This window comes from Macadamia integrifolia, unplaced genomic scaffold (genome assembly GCF_013358625.1).
Source record: "Macadamia integrifolia cultivar HAES 741 unplaced genomic scaffold, SCU_Mint_v3 scaffold1071, whole genome shotgun sequence".
Lineage (NCBI taxonomy): Eukaryota > Viridiplantae > Streptophyta > Magnoliopsida > Proteales > Proteaceae > Macadamia > Macadamia integrifolia.
In genome coordinates this window covers 115,001-120,000 of record NW_024868073.1, presented here as the reverse complement: position 1 = coordinate 120,000, position 5,000 = coordinate 115,001, and the positions used below count along the sequence as shown (strand labels likewise).

The following is a 5,000-nucleotide window of genomic DNA, read 5'->3' as shown; positions in this document are numbered from 1 at the left end:
TTTCAATCATAAAATATTAAAAAATATCAAAATCTATTGGAATGGTCCAATATTTTTTCAAAACATTCTATCAACCTTTGGAAGACATCGGAAATTTAGTTCCTAGAAAAATACATTAAAATGGATTTTTCATAGTTTTTTGAATTTAATATGTTTTTTAATATTTAAAAAATAATAAAAAAATAAATATTTATCAGAAAACTATACTTTTTTTATAAAATAATCTTTCGATTTTTCCTTAATTTCACACCAAGTTTCATTTGATTTGAATATTTGAAGCTCAAAAAATAGACCGGTATATTTTTTTGGGGGGGTCATGTCTCCTTCTGGAAAGGGGCAAAGAGCATAAGAGCTACCTTGAGGGAGGGGGTGCCACTCCCTAGGTGGTTTTCGAGGGGCCGCATAGAGGGGCAGCAGACAATGAGCGGGCATGGTAGGCAAACCCAAAAGACCCATGGCATGGGAAAAAAAGTGAAATGGCATGTGGGTTTTGATGAATTGGCCCTTGGTGTGCGCCGAGGCCTGCCACTGCATGCGGCTAAACGCGTATGGCTACCTGCCTTGCATGCCATGAGCCCACAGCTGCTGTAATTTGTGTCAGTCATGGCACAGCAAGCCCAATGAAGGTGCACGTGCTTGCGAATGGTCAGCCCTTCTGTCGTACAACGCCGCCCCCTTCTGCCGCACAGCGTTGCCTACCACCATGGGCTGCTGGGCGCACATGGATGCCAACCATGCGCTACCACACCCCCACTTCTGCTGCCACATGTGCTCTTCGACGCACAACATTTCCAAGGAAGGTGTGGCTTGTGAAAACATATACATGGTGCGTCCGTCTCGACAGTCATCCCCTCTGCCGCACACAGTTGCTTGCCATTGTGTGCTACTGAGAGCATAGGGCTACCTGCCTTGCGCTGTAGTGCCTCCATATCTTCTGCCACATGTGTCTGTCGCCGTACAGCATGCCCAAGAGTGGCATCGCCTATACAAAACACCTTCACGGTATGTCGATTTTGAAGATTTGGCCCTTGGTGTGCGTTGCGCCTACCACGGCGTGTTGCTTGGCCCTCATGGTTGCCTAATATATGCTGCTATGCCTCAACAGCTGTTGCCTCCTATGCTCATAGCGACAAAGAAAGCCCAACAAAGGATTGGAATGTATGTGAAAACAAGTACATGGCTCATCTGTCCAGATGGTCAGCCCATCTACCGCACACCACTGCCTACAACCATGTGCTGCTAGGTGCCCATGGCTCCCTACCTACCGCTGCCATACCCCCATAGTTGCTGACATATGTGTCCGTAGCTGCACAGTAGTTTCTAGAGAGGCATGGCATTTGAAAATAAGTAAATGGCCAATGCGTCCCGATGTTAAGCCCTTTGTCACACACTGTTCCCTGCCACCCTGGGCTGTTGGGTGCACAAGGTTTCTTGCATTGTGCTACCGTGCCCCCACAGCTACTGCCAGATGCGCCCATAGTTGCATGGCATGCCCAAGATAGGCTTGGCATGTGAAAATCACCATCAAGGCACGTTGGTTCCAATGATTGCCTTTGATGTGCGCTGTGGCCTACCATGGAGTGCTGTTGGGCGTGTATGGCTCCCTGCATAGCTACTGCCACATACACCGGTAGCCACACAGCATGCCCAAGAGTTACATGGCATGTGAAGGATAGCAACATGGCATGATGGTCCGGATGATTAGCCCCTCGTTTTGCACCTTGGCCGGTCGATGCATGCTGGTGGGTTTGCATGGCTACTTGCACACTGCACCTACACCCTCATCGTAGCCTACTGACACTTTTGCTAGTTTTGTACAGCATGCCCAACAGAGTCATGGCATGTGAAAAATGTGGAAATGACGTGATGGCCCCGTTGATTAATCCCAACTAGGCAGCATGGCAGTTTGACATTCTTTGCTTCCTGCCATGTGCAGTTGTGCTAGTGCCACTTTTTTACGGGCGTCGTCTTAGTCACGCATTTCCACCCCTCTTTGCTCTTTGGCTTGTTGTCATATGTAGGTCATGGTGCAAGGGGTGGGGTGTTGTCTACATTTGATGGAATCATTAGTCAAGTCAATGTGCACAATAAATATTTGGTTGGTCCCTCCCCCCCATCCCATTGTTTTTTGTTTTTTTAAATTGCACTATCATGGGTTTGTTGCTTGCAAGGGTTTTTTTTCATGGTCGGTTTTGTGGCCTATGCTATTTGGAGAAGTGCGTTTCTAAGTTGTGCCTAGGTGTGGAGGTGCTTGCATGCCTTTTACGGCCAGTGTTATAATACGACATTAACATGGGTCTCTGGAGAACATAGGTTGCAAGCTTGCAGGTGGTGCTGGATCATGAATCCCTCCCCCCTCCTTGCTTTATAAAAAAATTTCCATTCTCATGGGTATGTTGCTTGCAAGAGTTTTGTCATGCTCAGTTTTATGGCCTTTGGTATTTGGAGGAATGCATTTCTAAGTCGTGCCTAGGTGCAGAGGTGTTTGCATGCCTCATGCCGTAAGTGTTATAATGCGACATTAATGTGGGTCTCAGGAGAACATAGGTTTGCAAGCTTGCAGGTGGAAACAGATCACGAGTCCCACCCCCTCCGTCCCCCCCACTTTTGTTTTTAAAAAGAAAATTGCATTCTCGTGGGTTTGTTGCTAGCAAGAGTTTTCTCATGCTCGATTTTATGGCCTTTATGGTATTTGGAGAAATGCGTTTCTAAGTCGCGCCTGGGTGTGGAGGTGTTTGCATGCCACCAACCGGAAGTGTTATAATACGGCATTAACGTGGGTCTCTGATGAACATAGATTGCAAGCTTGCAAGTGGAGACAAATCACATGTCCCTTCCCCCCTCCCCTTGTTCATTTAAAAAATTTGCATTATCGTGGGTTTGTTACTTGCGAGAGCTTTCTCATACTAGGTCTTGTGGCCTTTACTATTTGTCGAATCGTGTTTCTAAGTCGTGCCTAGGTGCGGAGGTGTTTGCATGGCTCCAACCGCAAGTGTTATAATACGACATTAATGCGGGTCTCTGGAGAACGTAGGTTGCAACCTTGTAGGTGGAGATAGATCTCGAGTCCCTCGACCCCTGTTGATTGTTGGGATTTTCGTGCTTAGTGGGGCTATTGATTTTTCTTCTACCACATCCTTATTACGTTGTAGTAGGTTTGGTGGTGGATTGTGTCGGTAGTGGACGCAACGCATGTGAGTGGCTATTATTTTTCTTGTGGTTGTGGGCTCTTTGCTTGTGTATTGAACCACTATGCACAGATACCTCTATGGGTCGCGATGGGCCAAAAGTGTCTTTGTCAAGAGCATGAAAATTGTTCCTATGTTGCTTACCTAGTTGGATGGAAAGATGCTGCCCCTTCACTCTCATTTCATCCCTCTGGCCTGCCCTTGTGGTTGGTGTGAGGTGGCTTGGCATACGATGCATATGTCCACTTTCTTTCTGTCAGTGGTGCATGTGCACTATTTGTGCTCTAGGATGCAGGACATTTTGTGGGGCAAGGTGGATGTGTGTGTGTGTCCTCTTGAATCCTTTGGTTGCGCCTCGTTGCACAAGAACGATAGACTGCCATTAATTTATGGAGCAGAATCACCCAATGCACAATTGGGGATGTGGTTCATGCAGTGCTTTGGCGTCGAGAAGGAAAGTTACCTGGTTGATCCTACAAGTAGTCATATGCTTGTCTCAAAGATTAAGCCATGCATGTGTAAGTATGAACTAATTCAGACTGTGAAATTGCGAATGGCTCATTAAATCAGTTATAGTTTGTCTGATGGTATCTACTACTCGGATAACCGTAGTAATTCTAAAGTTAATACGTGCACCAAACCCCAAATTTTGGAAGGGATGCATTTATTAGATAAAAGGTCAACGCGGGCTCTGCCCATTGCTCTGATGATTCATGATAACTCGACGGATCGCATGGCCTTTGTGCCGACGACACATCATTCAAATTTCTTCCCTATCGACTTTCGATGGTAAGATAGTGGCTCACTATGGTGGTGACGGGTGACGGAGAATTAGGATTCGATTCCGGAGAGGGAGCCTAAGAAACGGCTACCACATCCAAGGAAGGCAGCAGGCGCGCAAATTGCCCAATCTTGACACGGGGGGGTAGTGACAATAAATAACAATACCAGGCTCTTCGAGTCTGGTAATTGGAATGAGTACAATCTAAATCCCTTAACGAGGGTCCATTCGAGGGCAAGTCTGGTGCCAGCAGCCACGGTAATTTCAGCTCCAATAGCATATATTTAAGTTGTTGCAGTTAAAAGGCTCGTAGTTGGACTTTGGGATGGGTCGATCGGTCTGCCTCACAGTGTGTGCCGATCATCTCGTCCCTTCTATCAGCGATGCACTCCTGGCCTTAATTGGCTGGGTCGTGCCTCCGATGCCGCTACTTTGAAGAAATTAGAGTGCTCAAAGTAAGCCTACGCTCTGGATACATTAGCATGGGATAACATCATAGGATTTCGGTCCTATTGCGTTGGCCTTCGAGATGGAGTAATGATTAATAAGGACAGTCGGGGGCATTCGTATTTCATAGTCAGAGGTGAAATTCTTGGATTTATGAAAGACGAACCACTGTGAAAGCATTTTCCAAGGATGTTTTTATTAATTAAGAATGAAAGTTAGGGGCTCGAAGATGATCAGATACCATCCTAGTCTCAACCATAAATGATGCCGACCAAGGATCGGCGGATGTTGCTTTCAGGACTCCGCCCGCACCTTATGAGAAATCAAAGTTTTTGGGTTCCAGGGGGAGTATGGTCGTAAGGCAGAAACTTAAAGGAATTGAGGGAAGGGCACCACCAGGAGTGGAGCCTGCAGCTTAATTTGACTCAACATGGGGAAACTTACCAGGTTGGGACATAGTAAGGATTGACAGACTGAGAGCTCTTTCTTGATTCGATGGCATTTGGACTGCGACCCTAGGTCAGGCAGGGCTACCCGCTGAGTTTAAACATACCAATAAGTGGAGGACAAGAAACTTATGAGGA

The 5,000-nt window shown here is 46.5% G+C and overlaps 1 non-coding gene across 1 annotated transcript in view; it reads left to right on the top strand.

The window, feature by feature from the left end:
* The first annotated feature begins 4,926 nt into the window (after nt 1-4,926).
* LOC122062540 overlaps nt 4,927-5,000 on the top strand; it is a 3,357-nt gene continuing 3,283 nt past the window's right edge. Inside the window, exon 1 of the ribosomal RNA XR_006135016.1 lies at nt 4,927-5,000. This exon is cut by the window's right edge and continues 3,283 nt beyond it. This is a non-coding gene — a ribosomal RNA (28S ribosomal RNA).